Source organism: Rhinopithecus bieti, unplaced genomic scaffold (genome assembly GCF_001698545.2).
Source record: "Rhinopithecus bieti isolate Rb0 unplaced genomic scaffold, ASM169854v2 scaffold_28024, whole genome shotgun sequence".
NCBI classification, from domain to species: Eukaryota; Metazoa; Chordata; class Mammalia; order Primates; family Cercopithecidae; genus Rhinopithecus; species Rhinopithecus bieti.
Window position 1 is genome coordinate 118,789 of NW_016812359.1, and position 17,261 is coordinate 136,049.

General features: G+C 42.1%; 1 protein-coding gene and 1 long non-coding RNA gene across 5 annotated transcripts in view; one reads left to right on the top strand and one right to left on the bottom strand.

The window, feature by feature from the left end:
• NNT (nicotinamide nucleotide transhydrogenase) overlaps window positions 1-2,805 on the bottom strand; it is a 100,304-nt gene extending 97,499 nt beyond the window's left edge. Inside the window, exon 1 of one of the 4 annotated variants that reach the window (XM_017895958.1) lies at window positions 2,164-2,325. The gene's annotated coding sequence lies outside the window, so the exon portion shown is untranslated. Of the gene's footprint in view, window positions 1-2,163; window positions 2,326-2,568 lie in introns of those variants that run through there. The other 3 variants (XM_017895960.1, XM_017895961.1, XM_017895959.1) reach the window with 3 other exon arrangements.
• Window positions 2,630-17,261, top strand: part of LOC108544728 (uncharacterized) — a 36,671-nt gene continuing 22,039 nt past the window's right edge. Inside the window, exon 1 of the long non-coding RNA XR_001889945.1 lies at window positions 2,630-2,681. This is a non-coding gene — a long non-coding RNA (uncharacterized LOC108544728). The remainder of the gene's footprint in view (window positions 2,682-17,261) is intronic.

Genomic DNA, 17,261 nt, shown 5'->3' on the forward strand with positions numbered 1-17,261 from the left:
TAAGTCTAAACCAAATACAAATGGCCCAGAAAGATAGAGAATATTTAAGCTATTTTATCATTGGCCTGTACAGGTTTATATGAAAGACAATACCCCATCTTAATCATCACATTTTCCTCCATCTTCACTGAAAAGCTCTCATTTATCCATGTGCTCCTGTGGCTTTGAAGCAATAAGAAAAAAACTTTATAAGTCAAAATTAGGGGGGAAAAAAACACAACTTTTTTAGCATTGCTTTCATATGTATGTCTAATGTAACTTATATGGGCTATTTCCCTATTAGATATTAAAATCCTTGAGGGCAAGCACCCAACCTACAGAGGGAGGATACTACAGATATTTAAGAGAGTCAGCTCTGGATCTGTGGATTGGAAACCCCCACTCTACAACTTATTGGCTGTGTGACCTTGGGAAGTCACTTAACTTCTCTGTACTTAATTTCCTTATCTTTAAAATGGGGAATAACAGCACCCAGCCAGGGTGGTGGCTTGCCTATAATGCCATCTCTTTGGGAGGCTAGTGGGGAGGACCGCTTGAGGCCAAGAGTTCAAGACTAGCCTGGGCAACAGAGTGAGACCCCCCCATTGCTGAAAAAAAAAAAAAAAAAACTTAATTAGCAGGGCATGGTGGTACAAGCCTGAAGTCCCAGCTACTTGGGAGTCTGAGGTAGGAGAATCGCTTGACCCCAGGAGTTCCAGGCTCTAGTGAGCCATGATTGTGCCACTGTACTCCAGCTTGGACAAAAGAGCAAGGCTTGAAAAAATAAAATAACAGCACCTACCTCTCAGGGTTGTTGCCAGGATTGAGAATATCCTTATGAGCTGTTATATTCACTTTGGTATTACCTCTCCCCCAGTGCTTTGCACAACACAGAGAAGTCAGTATCTTTGACTGAATGAATGAATAGGGCTAGGTAACCTTAAGCCTAAGTAACTATTGAGCACATTTTCCAAGGATTTTCAGAAAATTTCCTTTGAAAAGGAAATGTTTGTGCGGCCTTGTGGAAAACTGATTCTATCAGCAAAGGTAAGCAGCCTGAGCGCACCTGCTGGAAAGAAGGTGATCCTAAACTGTCTGTTAATAAAAAGTCAAGGTTTGCAAATAAAAGGGCTACAATGGAGATGAGGGGCACACTTTAAATAAGAAGAGTAGGTAGGCACCTAAGCCCCAGGCACTGTTCCGAATAAGTCTGTCCTACAAGACTCCTGACAAACAGACCACCTAAGGACTGGCTAGCACCCAGGGTGAATAAAGGACACCGGCAACCATAAACAAGTCACGCTGTTAAAAGCGAGACATACCAGCAAGGACACAATACCCTACTGAGCCAGCTTCGGCTAGCAGGCGCCGTGACCTCACCCAAAGCCACCGGTGTCACGGCTACTGCCACCGGTGCCGCCCCTTGCTCAGCAACTAACTGCCGCCCGCTGGCATCTGCACGAGACCGCTATTTATAACCTCCCTAGGAAGCCGATTGGCCGGGGCTGCAAATAGTCATTCCGGCTGTTGAGTTTGAACTAGCTCTGCCCAGGTCGCCCTCTCCGCTGTCTCTTCCTCCTCACCAGCCTAGGCCCCAGAAACTTGGAACCACCACCGCCAGACCGCCCCGACTCACACTCACAATTTGTGCTCGCAAGCTCCTATGTCCCCAGCCGGACACCCTCTCCGAACTCCCTCAAGGGTCAAGCATACCTCAGGTGCATCCAGCTGCCACCTCTCTGGGTGAACCGCCCATCGAAAGTCCTCTATGACCTCCCTCTCCACCAGCCCCCATCTTGCAGGCCGAAATGACGCCGTACGACTCTCGCTGTCCCCCAAAGCTACAAATATCTGCACCTGCAGAGCTGCCGCCTCATTCCCTGCCCCTCTGCGGGGGGCCCAGTTCCCAAATCCACCCGCCCACTCCCTGCGACATCTCCCTAGCAGGAGACGAGAAAGGGACCCCAAGAGGCACGGTTCTTCTTCCCCATTTAAGCCTGCGGCCTGCGGACACCCCAGTGCACCCTGAGCCCAGGACACCGCCGACCCCGCCCCCCTTTGCTCTTTGACAGGTCTCTCTCCAGGCGAGGGCCGTGATCTTCAGGGAAGGCCCGAGCCTCTTTCCCAGCGGCGCCCTAGGCGCGCGCCCCAGCTGCCGGCACCCGCCAGTGCCGCCGCGCTTACCTGGGCCAGGAGGCTGACAGCCTTGGGCTGTGCCCTGCGGGCCGCGAGGGGACGTTGCGCTGGCAGACCCGGACTTGGGCCCCGCGGCGCTGAGCCTCCAACCCGGAAGAACAGCCCCAACTCCCCGGCTGCGGGCGGCCACGTGACTGCAGCTCTGCTCCCACCTCGGCCCGCGCCCCTTCCCCGCCCCGGCTTTCTTCCCGCCAGGCCCCCTCCACCCGATCGCCGCGTGCCCTCCGGACCAAAAGGCGACCTCACGAAATGCCCCCTTTGAGTTCAAAGGCTAGTTACCCCCAGGGGCCCTTCCACTCTCGGGGACAGCCAAAACCTCTTTGTCTCTGCCTCGGCCCGCGGCCCCCCGCCCCGCCTCCGCTCTTTCCCTCTGCCAGTCCTTGTCAATCAAACCTGGAACCAAACGCGGCTGCTGAAGGTCTCAGGGACACATTTGCTTCTCCCCTTGAAGAACCAGTTACAAAGCGTGAATTCCTCTCTGGGGTCCCATCAGAACAAACAAACAGGTAATATAACTCCACTCTGGGTACCTGCCTTTCCTCCAGCTGTCTAGGAAAAATCAGAACTTCTGTAACAGGAAAGGACCCAAGGGAAAGGAGCAGGCGGAGAAGGGCTGGTGAAGGGCGGGAATGGGGGCGTTGATTTTCCATTCTGGCAGGAGAGGTGGAGTTAAATTCCTCAGAAACGATGTCCAGGCTTGAAAAGTAACACACATCTGCGTGCTTGTCTTCCAGCACCAGAGCCAGCCTAGAGGAAGCTGGCTAGTGTCACTGCTAGTACGAATATCCCCGAGGCTGGAAAGCACCCCGGGTGGAAGTTGTGAGCTTTCCAGACCAGGCCTTGGCTGTTTTTGTAAAACTATTAACCGTAATGACCTAGTCGTTCTTTTCACACAGTTCTGTTACTTATTCTGCAGGTGTATTCTGACTAAAAGTGGGAGGAATAAAAAAACAGAGTGTAAAATGGTTCACTTGCCCAAAACGTAATCATCATGAAGTGTCAGTAACGTCATTTCTTTCTATTAATTGAAATTTTGATACAAGTAAAATAATTATGACTCTAAAAGGCATAAGCAGAACAGGTATTCCATATCTTTAAAAAGAAAGGAGCCGCAGGGAAACCCTTAGTTTGAGAACTTGTCTTGTGATTAACCTACACAGAAGGTCATTCAACTAATGGATTCCCACTGCAGTCCAAACTCACAGACAGGAAATGACACAGCCCCATGTTTTAAAATAATAATAAGCCGAGTTAAGTGTGACCATAGGGAGGGTTACCAGATACTGAAGGTACAATGAAGTGGGATTAGTAATGGATAAGGATTTTCAACTAAGTTATTGATTTAAAACTTTTTGTAGGGGTCTGAAGTTGCTGCTTTGTCTTTTAGGGATTAATAATTCGTGGTTCCCAACTGGGGACAATTTACTTCCAAGGGATATTTGGCAATGTCTAGAGACATTTCAGTTGTCACAACTGGAGACAGGACATATCTAATGGGTTGGGGCCAGGGATATTAACACCTCTCACTGCACAGCCCCTCAGGACAAAGCATTATCCAGCCCCAAATGTCAATAGTGCTGAGGCTGGAAAATCCTGGCTTAAATTAATGCTCAGTACATTATTTAATTTAACTTGCTTATAAGTTTATACCACATGAAAACAAACTCAAAGATAACATACTGTTTTTCACTTTTGAAAACAGTGAATGGTAGGCATATGATACTTTTAATAACAAGCATGTGATTATTTTATTCTGCTTACTTGTACAACATAATTTGGGTGCTATTCCTTCGGGTGAAAACATTTGTCATTTGGAATGCTCTGTTTCAGTCCTTAAGCTTCTACGTGTAATTACAGTGTGTTATTCATAAAGGGAGTCCCCAGTGAAAATGGGATTAAGTTACAAAAGTTTGCTTTTAAGTTAGTTGCTTCTAAGTCTTAGACACTGTCTTGAATAAAATTTTTGTAGAGATTTGATATTCCCTATTAAGTTGTAAGGGCATTTCCCACTCTGACATCTACTCTTTCCTCCCTGACTACCTTGACCTGCAAACTCTTATTTTAAAATATTACCTCTCACATATGTTTAAGTTTTCATTACAGATTGTTCTATTATTGAATAATTTTTAAAATATTTTAAAATTAGGATTAACATCAAAATTTAAACCCTTTGAAGTTTAGGAGTTTTGTAGTCACAAATGCTTAAAATAGTTTTAATAATTAGAGTTCTAATCTATCAGAAGCCAAAAGAATGAAATATTTACAATACTATAATATACCATTTGGATCTGCTTTAAAGCCTAAAAACCAGAGAGGTGCCCAATAGCCAAAAATCAAAACATAGGCTGAACCTGAGAGGACATGTAATCAAAAACTGACCTCTAGTGATGGCTTGTTACCAAAACCCAGCATCTAGGTAAAATCAGGCTAGAGAAAAGGTAGCTTTAATGTCTTTTCGTTGTGGTTATTATGTTAAATGGTTACTGACAATTTATTGTCTCAGCTTCCCTTTTATAAATAATTATTAGTAAAGTGAACAACCCCAGAGAGATGGGACTCTTCAATTTCAGTGTGTCTAACAATGCAGACACTCAACAGGTTTTAAAGGAACCATCACTAACCTTAATCTTAGCCCTCTTCTCCCAGGCTGACCAATCAAGAGTGTTTGATTTTAGGAAACAAATGTTAACTGACTAAATGAGCTGATGTTAATCAACATTAACTGGAAGAAAAAAGAGAACCGATATTAAAGAGCCAGCACAAAGTTCAATAATTGGCATTTGTTTAAGCTACATAAGTAAAACCAGTTTGCATTTGAAATTTTTGTGAGCATCTAAAAAACTAGCATACTACTGTGAATATTGTCCTTTGCATATAATAAGTACCAATTACAGAAACCTATGGATTTTTAAATCGATATAAAAAATTGGCCGGGCACTGTGGCTCACACCTATAATCCCAGGACTTTGGGTGGCCGAGGCAGGCAGATTGCCTGAGGTCAGGAATTCAAGACCAGCCTGGCCAATATGGTGAAACCCCATCTCTACTAAAAATACAGAAATTAGCTGGGCATGGTGGCAGGCACCTGTAACCCCAGCTACCTGGGAACCTGAGGCAGGAGAATCACTTGAATCCAAGAGGCGGAGGTTGCAAGTGAGCCAAGATCACGCCATTGCACTCCAGCCTGAGTGACAAGAGCACAACTCCATCTCAAAAAAAAAAAGAAAAAAAGAAAAAAAAAAAAAGAAAATTACCTGTGTAATCATAGTTTAGGGGGTCTGGGAAGCTGGTGAAGAGTAGAAGCTATGTTAGTTTCCTAGGGCTGCTGTGAGAAATTATCACAAACTGGATGGCTGAAAACAACAGAAATCTTTTCTATCACAGTTCTGGAGGTCAGAAGCCCAAAACGAAGGGGTTGGCAGGGTGGATTCCTTCTGGAAGCATTGAGGGAGAAACCATCCCATGCCTCTGCCAGAGCTTCTGTTGGTTGTCAGCAGTCCTTGGTGTTCCTTGGCTTATAAATGCAGCCAGTCTCTGCCTCCATCTTCACATTGCCTTCTTCTCTACATGCCTGTGTCCAAACCTCCCTCTCCTCTCTCTTATAAAGATACCAGTCAGTGGTCTTAAGGACCACCCTAAATCCAGGATGGATTCTGTCTTGAGATCCTTAACTAATTACATCTATGAAACCTGTATTTCCAAATAAAGGTGGATACAAATACTTTGAGGGGGGACAGTATTCAGCCCACTACATGGGCATTCTATGTGTTTAAGAGTAACACGCTGTAAAGAGGGTTTTGGGGTTTTTTTGAGGGGGGGAGTTTGTTTGTTTTTTGAAGAGGGATGGATTTGCCAGTTCTTGAATTTAAAGTGAAAATCCAAATTATTTGAGGGAAATTCAGTTGAAAGTCATTTTATATTAATAAGTGGGGAAAATTTTCCTTAGTTATATACCTGGTTTACTGGTTTAATACACACTCAACCTAATTGAAATTTTCCTGCAATTTTTATATATCATATATTTATCACCATTATCAAACTACTTGATTATAAAACTCCATAATAGTGTTTGATAAAAGAACTTCAGCCAAATTAAATTTAAAAGAATTTAATTGAGCAATGAACCATTCATCGGGCAGCCCCCAGAATCACAGCAGATTCACAGACTCCAGGGCTGCCTTGTTATCAGAACAAATTTATAGACAAAAAAGGTAAAGTGATGTACAGGAATTGGAAATGAGGTACAGAAACAGTGACATTGGTTACAGCTCAGTGTTTGCCTTATTTGAATGCAGTTTGAACATTCAGTAGTCTATGAGTGGTTGAAGTACAGCCGCTGGGATTGGCCACCACTCAGCTATTGTTACAAGTACATACTTATTAAGTTAGATTTTCAATTTTGCCTATTAAGTTAGATTACAGTTCCTCCACAAAGACTCAAATATAGAAGTACGGAGTCTTTCTCAGGCCATATTTAGTTTGTTTTAACACGCTAAACATTTTTATAATATTTCACTTTGTAAATATTGCATTTGATTAAAAACTCTAATTTAATATAAGTTTTACAAAGCATCATCTCTTTGAAGATCTTTTTTTATGCTACATGTTACCCATAACAGAAAATAAAACCAGAATATCTCACCTCCACTGGTTTTTGTTATAGTCTCCTATCTCCTCTTCTCCTACCATTTATTATCAATTCTTTTCTTTCTCTTTCTTTTTTTTTTTTTTTTTGTTTGTTTGTTTGTTTGTTTTGAAACACTCTCACTCTGTAGCCCAGGCTGTAGTACAGTGGGATGACTTCAGCTCACTGCAGCCTCTGCCTCATGGGTTCAAGTGATTCTCCTACCTCAGCCTCCCAAGTAGCTGGGATTACAGGCGACCACCACCACGCCTGGCTAACTTTGTATTTTTGATAGATGGGGTTTCACCATGGTGGCCAAGCTGGTCTTGAACTCCTGGCCTCAAGTGATCTGCCCACCTCAGACTCCCAAAGTAGCTGGGATTACAAGTGTGTGCCACCATGCCCAGCTCATTCTCAATTATTTTACCACTTAAATTGTATACATGTTTCTAATGTTCCCTTGGCCCTCTGTCCTATTAACTCTAATACTTTCTCTGTGTACAATGTTACTTGTGCTAGGACCACTCCCAAAGCTCAGTCTCTACCCCAGACCTCTTTCCTAAGCTCCAGACTCTTGCAGCCAACTGCCTGCTGGTCATTGCCATTGAGATATCCACAAATATTTCAAGCCAAACATGAGAAAATTCCCTACTCCCCTCCTTTTAGCTATAGCAAAACACTTGATGTTTCTTGAATGAATGGAGCAATTCCACACTTCCTTGACTTTTACATGCTTTTCCTTCAGTCTAGAATGCTCTCCCTACTCTACCTTTTCTTTGCAAGCTTGTGCTCATCCTTTAAGGTGTAGCTTTTGTCTCTTCCTCTGTGAAGTATTCTAGGAAGCCTTGTTCGACTCTTATTTCCTCAAGCTTAGCACAGTGTTGGCACATAACAAACGCTAAATAAAAGTTAGCTAGATCAATAAGAAGCAGCCACTATGGAAGAAGATTGGATTGAATCCTGAGTCTGGCTGAGTACCCTTGGGAAAGTTCAACTATAAAAAATATGGAGACAATAACTATTTCACAGGCTATTGTGAAGAGGAGAAGAGAATCTATGTAAAGAATATAGCCCAGAGTCTAGCCCATCATAGGTTTTAAAAAATGTGTCTGACTTTTGGCAAGGGTGCAAAAGCAATTCAATGAAGGAAAGATAGCCTTTTCAACAAATGGTACTAATGCAGTTGGACATCTGTAGTCAAACAAAAATGAACCTCAACCTAAGTCTCACAGATTTTTACAGTAAAGTCAGGATGGAATACACAGTTACACGAGAAACCATAAAACTTTCAGAAAAAAATAGGATAAACTCTCCAGGATCTAGGACTAGTCTTAACACTAAAAGCGTTATTTTTTTACCTTGTTTATGTTGAAAGACTACAAAAGCAATATTTATAAAGGGAAAAACTGAAAAATTAAACCTTGTCAAGAAAAAAAAAAAAAGGCCCTGGTGCTGTGGCTCACTCCTGTAATCCCAGCACTTTGGGAGGCCAAGATGTATGGATCACTTGAAGTCAGGAGTTTGAGACCATCCTGGCCAACATGGTGAAACCCCGTCTCTACTAAAATACAAAATTAGCTGGGCATGGTGGCAGGCGCCTATAATCCCAGCTACTCGAGAGGCTGAGGCAGGAGAATCGCTTGAACCCAGGAGGCAGAAGTTGCAGTTGCGCCACTGCACTCCAGCCTGGGCGAAAGAATGAGACTTTGTCTCAAAACAAGAAACAAAACAAAACAAAACAAAAGCAAAAAAAATTTTAGCTCTGCAGAAGAGTCAATAAGTTATATATATATATATAAATTTATATATATTTAAGAAATATGTAAATATACATATTTAAGAAATATAAATATATGTTTTTAAGAAATAGATATATATATATTTCTTAAAAACTCTTAAAACCTAACAGTAAAACAAAATTCAAATAGAAAATGGGCAAAAGGTATAAAGAGACATTTCACAGAAGAGGAATATAAGCACATGAAAAGATGATCAACATCATTCACCATTAAGGAAGGGAAATTAAAACTGCAATGAGACAACACTACATATCTATAAGAATGCTTAAACAGGGCTAGGCACATTGGCTCATGCCTGTAATCCCAGCACTTTAGGAGGCCGAGGCGGGCAGATTGCTTGAGCTCACAAGTTCGAGACCAGCCTGGGCAATATGGCGAAACCCCATCTCTACAAAAAATGCAAAACTTTGCTGGGCATGGTGGCATGTGCCTGTAGTTTCAGTTACTCGGGAGGCTGAAGTGGGAGGATGGCTTGAGACTGAGAGGCAGAGGTTGCAGTGAGCTAGGATCTAGGATTGTACCACTACATTCCAGCCTGGGTGATAGAGCCAGACCTTGTCCAAACAAAAAAAAAAAAAAAAATGTCTAAAACGAAAAATAGCGATAATATCAAAATCTGGCAAGGGTGGGGAGAAACTGTATTATTCATACATTGCTGCTGAGAGTATAAAATGATACAGTCACACTGGAAAACAGTTTGATGGTTTCTTTTAAAAACCTGTAACTACCATATGGTTCTACCATTTATATTCCTAGGCATTTATCACAGAGAAATAAAAATGTATGTTCACACAAAACCTGTACATAATTGTTCATAGTAGCTTTATTCATAAGAGCCAAAAACTGGAAACAGCCCATATGTCCTTCAACAAGTGAATGGTTAAACAGACTGTCATACATGCTTACCATGGAAGACTACTCAGCAATGAAAATGAATGAACTACCGAAACACTCAACAACTTGGATCTCTCCCCAGAGAATTATGCTGAGAGGGAAAAGCCAGTCTTCAAAGATTACATACTTAATATTCCATTCACGTAATATTATCTTTTATTTGTAAAAATGAAGGTCCCATTATGTTGTCCAGGCTGGTCTCAAATTACTGGCCTCTGGTGATCCTCCTGCCTCAGTCTCCCAAAGTGCTATAATCTATAATTATAGATTATATATCTACATATACATTATATTTAATATATAATGTGTATATATATTAGTATATATATTTATAATGTGTATATATATATATATAGTTGTTGATATTGAAACCGAATCTCCCTATGTCACCCAGGCTGGAGTGCAGTGGTTCAATCTCGGCTTACAGCAACCTCCACCTCCTGGGTTCAAGCAATTCTCCCACTTCAGGCTCCCAAGTAGCTGGGACTATAGACATATGCCACCATGCCCAGCTAATTTTTGTATTTTTAATAGAGACAGGGTTTCACCATGTTGGCCAGGGTAGTCTTCAACTCCTGGCCTCAAGCAATCCACCTGCCTCGGCCTCCCAAAGTGCTGGGACTACAGGCATGAGCTACCATACCTGGCCCCCATATAATATTCTTGAAAAAATGAAATTATCAAAATAAAGAACAGATTGGTGGTTGCCAGAGTTTGAGGAGGGGATGAGGTAAAAGAGATGTAGCTATGGCTATAAAAGGCCAACCCGAGAAATCCTTGTGGTGATAGAAATGTTCTGTATCTTGATTACATCAATGTTAATACCCTGGTTATGATATTGTATCTAGTTTTGCAAAATATTACCATTGGGGGAAACTGGGTAGAGTCTACAGGGGATCTCTCTGTATTATTTCATACAACTGCATGTGAATCTCCAATTATCTCAAAATAAAATGTTTAATTAAAAAAATAAGCCTGACAGGTGTAGTAAAATAGTAATGGTAGAATCTAGGTGGTAGATACACAGGTAAGTATATAACATTCTTTCAAATTTACTATTTTTTAAATGTTTCTTTGTAAAATTAGAAAAAAAATGTTACGTATTGTAATTATTCTGAGACTAAGTCCCCCACTGACACAGTCTAAACAATAAAAGTAAGGTACATTCAGCTTACTGAAAATATTCATTAGTGCCTCTTTTCCTGTAGCATAAATTTGTCAAGTGAATTGCCCATAGATTAAGAAAGCAGTTTCATGAAATAGTTTTTTATTAGTGGAAGCAAACGTTCAAGGTTCAGGATGCCATCCTGAATTTGGGATAAAAAGGTTTTTCATCTCCCTTACCCCACACCTCATCTTTCTTCAGTGTTTTCAGCATTTATTTGGCATGCTAGTTGTCAAATTCCCCTTTCAAGTGATCTTTTTTTCTGATAGAGTGGCCAAGGTACTCTAGGATTGCATTGCTGGCACACTCTACTGTTAGGTGACAGTTTAGGCACTACATCCCTCTGTAGTGGCTTTTGAGTAGAGGACAAATCGTAGGAATTTATAGCATTAACTCAAAAATTCTAGAAAGCCTCAGGGAACAATTAACTTCAGGGTTTAAACTTGTCAGACCTGAAAAGTAACTATAAATTCATATTGATGGTTACGGATTCTTTGTTTCTTAATCTCCACAGTGGGCTCAAGAGTCCAAAAGCATAAATCATGCCACCTTAGGACAGTAAGAATAGTTACTTTCTGTATAATATTTCAGTTTATATACCACCTTGACATGTATTTCCTGATTTAATCATTTTAATAACTCAGAAGAAGATTCTATTATTCCTGGGGTTTTGTTTGTTTGTTTGTTTTGTTTTATGAGATGGAGTCTCACTCTGTTGCCCAGGCTGGAGTGCACTGGTGCTATCTCGGCTCACTGCAACCTCTACCTCCCAGGTTCAAGCAATTCTCCTGCCTCAGCCTCCTGAGTAGCTGGGAAACAGGCACACGGCACCACGCCCAGCTAATTTTTGTATTTTTTAGTAGATATGGGGTTTCACCATATTGGCCAGACTGGTCTCGAACTCCTGACTTCATCATCCACCCACCTTGGCCTCCCAAAGTGCTGGGATTACAGGCATGAGCCACTGCACCTGGCCTATTCCTGTTTTAAAGTGAAGAAACAATGGCTTAGGGTTAACTGATAAATCTGAAGTCACAACAACAAGAATTAGAGCTGAGACTTAACTGTAGGTCTTTTGGTTCTAAGTTCAATGATTCTGGTGGGAAAGAGTATCCTCTGGGAGGGGATGCTAAAATGACTTCCTTGTGTGAATGAAGGTACCAAGAGAAGCAAGGAAAACAGAAGCCCATTTATAGAGACAAAGAGGGAGTCCTCTGTGAGCATCAAGTCCCTCTCATTTTTCCCTCCCCATTCATTTTCCTGGATTATCCTACTAACCCTTAATTTTATTTGAGATGAGACCTTTTCACAGAAGCCTTTCCAGACCATCCAAGGTTAAGTGCCCTTCCATAAGACTCAAGTTTTAACATTATTACAGTGTTTATCACTCTGTGTCTTAGTCTGTTTGGGCTGCTATACCAAATTGCTATAAACTGGGTCATCTATAAACAACAGAAATTTATGTCTCACAGTTCTCGAGGCTGGGAAATCCAAGATCAAGGTAGCAGCAGATTTGTTGTCTGGTGAGGGACTGTGTCCTCAAAGACAGCTATAACCTCACATAGGGAAGAAGCAAGGTATCTCTCTGAGTCTCCTTTTATAAGGATACTAATCCCATTCATGAGGACTCTCCCCTCATGACCTGATCACCTCCCTATACCCAAGGTATTGGGTGTAAGTATTACCCCCTAATACCATCACCTTGGGGTTAGGATTTTAATATATTAATTTTGCAGGGACATAAACATTGGGTTCACTGCATTCCATATTATTTCCTATTTGTATAATTCCTGCACTGAAGTGCAAGCTGCTTGAAGATGGATATTTTATCTTATTCATTGGCATGTCATCCACACCTAACAGAGTGTCTGGCTTTCTTAGGCAGTCGGAATATACTTGTTAAATGGAAGGAAAGCATTGTGAATATTCTGTAGAAGCTGAAATAGAAAAAAGATACTGGGTTTTGACCACATGCCAACAAAAAGAGCAGTTAATAGACTGTGCAAGAGAAATAGGGAAACAGAATGTGCCAGTGGCAAAAGCCTGCTTGCTGACATTTATACATTAAACAGTGATGTTCCTGTCTTTTTAAGTGCCAAATTTGGAATCTGTACATTGCTTGGACTCTGTACATCATCTGATTAATGAGCATTTCCAGATATTACATTACCTTGCGCTGGTCAGCAAGCACTCAGTTCAGTTAGTTGAATTGTGCTATTAGTAGTATATTGCATATTCTAATTATTAATTCACAACTTCCTCTAAACTTTTCAACACCTACATCTCATGGTCTGACCACGACTTTCTTTTCAGTGTCTTGATTCCTTTTTCCTTCCAATCTATAATCTTCCGTCTTCAACCCTTTCTCTATCTAGTCTAAACCATGAACAGCCTCTCAACCCCTTCTGTCTTTATCCTTCTGCCTTAAACTACATAACAAAATTGCATTCCCACTAACAGGCATTGGGAACAATGCCTATATCAGGTTGTAAAGAGTTGCTAGAGAGAAGCCAGGTGCGGTGGCTCATGCTTGTAATACCAACACTGGGAGGCCGAGGCGGGTGGATTGCTTGCAGCCAGGAGTTTGAGAGCAGCCTGGGCAACATGACAAAACCCCTTCTCTACTAAAAAAAAAAAAAAAAAAAAAAAAAAAAAAATAGCCAGGCATGGTAGTGCATGCCTATAATTGCAGTCTCTTGGGAGGTAGAAGATAAAGAATTGTTTGAACCCAGGAGGCAGAGGTTGCAGTGAGCCGATATCGTGCCATTTTACTCCAGCCTGGGCCACCAAGCAAGACTCTGTCTCAAAAAAAAAAAAAATGGGGAGTTGCTGGAGAGAAATCACAAAATGGTCCAGAGTGTTGCCCCTGCAGATCTCTACTTTCCAACCTCAACTGGGCCACCCAATAGTTTTCCTAGGATCACACTCCTCTCCCAGAGCAGCTTTTGCAACTGTTGTCACTTTCCTCAAGTCTTCTTTTTTTACATCCCCACCCTCACTCTCAGCAAAGACATTTCCTTCTTTTTCACTGAGAACATGGAGAGCATCTTTTTTCCAGCATTCTCTTCTCCTGCAATATCTGCATCTGTTTCCATTTCTTAGTGAAACAGGGTTTCTCCCATCCAAAGTTATTCCTGCTGCCTGTACTTTGAATTTGTGAGCTGCCACCTCCTCCACTCCTTTCCTCCCTTGATTTCCCCTCTTTTCCCTGATGTAGTCCTTTGCCTCATTGTCTTTAGCTGACATATTTATGTTTACATAATTTTTTTTAAAAACTCTAATAGCAACAGAAACTTCTTTAATACACTTGCATTGCAAACTAGTTCCATATCTCTTTCATTTATTTCACAATCAAGCTTAAACAAAGCTATCTGCACTCCCTATCTATGTTTCCTAGTACTGACAGTTGCTGGTTTCCAAATCATTCACAAACTTATATTATTCCAACTGCAAGTATGATTAGGAGGCCTATTTGTTGATTTATAGTGAGAATATAATTCAAGGAGAATGGAATGTTTGCATCAATATGATCCATTTATTCTTGAGACAAAGTGTAGCATATTATTTAAGCTTGTAGACTATGTATTTAGAACTGAGTTGCTCACTATTGATGTGATCTTAGGCAAGTTAATTTACCTTTCTGAGCCCCAGTATTTTTATATGTATAAAATAGGTAAGCAATAATGCCTACTTTATAGGGTTGTTTTGAAGATGAAATTGATGCAGGCAAACGCAAAAATTGGGGCTCTTGGCTTCAGGTAGGAAGGAAAGAATTCAAGGGTGGTGACAGAGTAAAGTAAAAGCAAAGCAAGTTTATTAGAACAACAGAGAACAGGAAAATTGCTGCTCCATAGACAGAGCAGGGCTATCCCATAGGCAGAGTAGCACTCATGGATTGCTGACTAACTATATTTATAGCTACTCCTTACTTATATGCTAAATAAGGGGTCGGTTATTCACAAATTTTCTATGAAAGGGATGGAGAGTTCCTAGAACCAAGGGTTCCTCCCCCTTTTAAACCATATAAGGGACATATTTTTAAGCAGTGAAGTGCTCAAGATGTAAAAGAAGATAATGCCCATGAGAAATGGGTCAGAACTGAGAGGCTGACTCATATCCAACAAGGACTCAGTATTGTTACCTGCTATGTCAGGGGTTACCGGAAGCTCCTCTGTGGAGATAGTAAGGTGTCCATTGGGAGCTGTGGGGGACCTCAGGCCCCATGCGTCCTCTGCTCTCTTGACTATTATGGGTTTGGTTAACCCCTTCAGAGCCTGGGGCAGCCCTTTTCCAGTAGTCTTCTTGCTTACAGAGGGCACACTGGTTTTGGCTCAGGGGGCCACTGAGTCAGGCTCTCATTTATGCATCCCAGATGCCAATCTCATGGCACTTCCTCAGGATGTGTAACTGTGAGGTGGTAGGGAGCTCAAGACAGCCACCAGGAACTGTGTGTTTTGAGTATTTCTTTTGGTTTTCTCTGCCTCCTCTGCACAGATCCTACTGTTGTAAATTCCAAAGGCCATGTTTAAGAGTTGACCCGGCCGGGTGTGGTGGCTTACACCTGTAATCCCAGCTCTTTGGGAGGCCAAAGCAGGCAGATCACTTGAGGTCAGGAGTTCGAGACCAGCCCGGCCAATACGGTGAAACCCCATCTCTACTAAAAATACAAAAAGATTAGCCCAGCGTGGTGGTGTATGCCTATAGTCCCAGCTACTCAGGAGGCTGAGGCAGGAGAATCGTTTGAACCCAGGAAGCAGAGGTTGCAGTGAGCCAAGATCATGCCACTGCACTGTAGCCTGGGCAACAGAGTGAGACTCTGTCTCACAAAAAAAAAAAAAAAAAAAAAAGTTGGCCCATGCGGGTTTGAGGTTTTGTTTCTGCCTTATGTAGCTTCCTTCTAATCTCAAGGAAAGACTGAGTAATAAAATGCATACCCAGGAAAGCATACCTTTCCAGGGAGTCTGGGTCTGTATTAGTATAATTCCTGAATGCCTCAACCAGACAGCCCTGAAATAAAGCAGGATTTCCATCGTTTTCAAAGTTGCATCTCTAACCTTGTCATAATTAACTGGCTTAACCCCACACTTTTTCATGCCTTCTATTAAACAAGTTACCATATGATTTCTCCATTCAAAATCTTGGCAACTCCTCTGGTAATCTCTTTGAGGCTCCAGATCTGGAACTGCATCTCCCCCCATATGATAAATGGTGTGGCCTTGGTTATAAGCATTCTACCTGAATTTTTATGGGCAGTACCCAGAATTATTTGTTTATCCTCTATGATAGAGCAGGTGGACAATATTTGCATATCATGCCAAGTTAAGTCAAAGGACATGGTCATCTTCCCAAACTTCTCTACAGACTTCCCTGCATCCTCGAAAAACCAGCCAAATTTCTCCATGCATAAAGCCAAATCAGATATAGAAAAACACACACACACACACACACATGTATTCTGATTGTCCACTAATCTCTTTCAGCTACCTCTCACAATGAACACAGGTTCAATTTTAGGGGCTGATATGAGACCCCACTCCTGATGATACTGGTTGGGCTTACTTCCTTGGGCAGGGTGAGATGTAGGCTTGGGATAGTTTAATAAGGGGAAGGGGAGGTGGAATCCTGTGCTGTGGAACTGGTGAGATTACCCTCCTCAGAACTGGGGGACTGAAGAGACTTCAGGTTGGGGGGCACATGGGCCTTCTATGGGGAGTAGCTAGGAGGAGATTATCTAGGGTATCTAGTATGGCTTTTTGGTGTCTGGATGTAACATGAGCAAGGCAAATCCTACAGGTGTCCCTTAAGTCAGGATCCTAGTAGAGAGCAATAAAAGCCTATACATAAGGGATTTCTCTTCATTCTCCTTCCTTTTTACAGAATAAATTGAATTGTAAAATAGTAATATAATGTAACAAACCATTTTTAGGCCAAATTTCTTGTTCTCTTAATTTGTGTTGGACCCAAACTGTGTTGCAGTAGAAAATGAGTCTCGCCTTACACAGTATGGCTGAGACATTAGCATTCGCTCTAGTCTCTCTGACAGGGAAGAAGCAGCGATATACAAGAGACTGAACTGTATCTGCCTCTGTTTCCAAAAGATTCATGTTCAACTTTTTTTTTTTTTTTTTTGAGACGGAGTCTTGCTCTGCCGCCCAGGCTGGAATGCAGTGGCCGGCTCTCAGCTCACTGCAAGCTCCGCCTCCCGGGTTCACGCCATTCTCCTGCCTCAGCCTCCCGAGTAGCTGGGACTACAGGCGCCTGCCTCGTCGCCCGGCTAGTTTTTTGTATTTTTTTTTAGTAGAGACGGGGTTTCACCGTATTAGCCAGGATGGTCTCGATCTCCTGACCTCGTGATCCGCCCGTCTTGGCCTCCCAAAGTGCTGGGATTACAGGCTTGAGCCACCGCGCCCGGCCCATGTTCAACTTTCACTCACACAAAGCCGGGAAAATTTTACTAGTCTTTTTTTTTTTTTTTTTTTTAGACAGAGTCTTGATCTGTCGCCAGGCTGGAATGCAGTGGCGCTATCTTGGCTCACTGCAACCTCCGCCTCCCGGGTTCACGCGATTCTCCTGGTTCAGTCTCCCAAGTAGCTGGGATTACAGG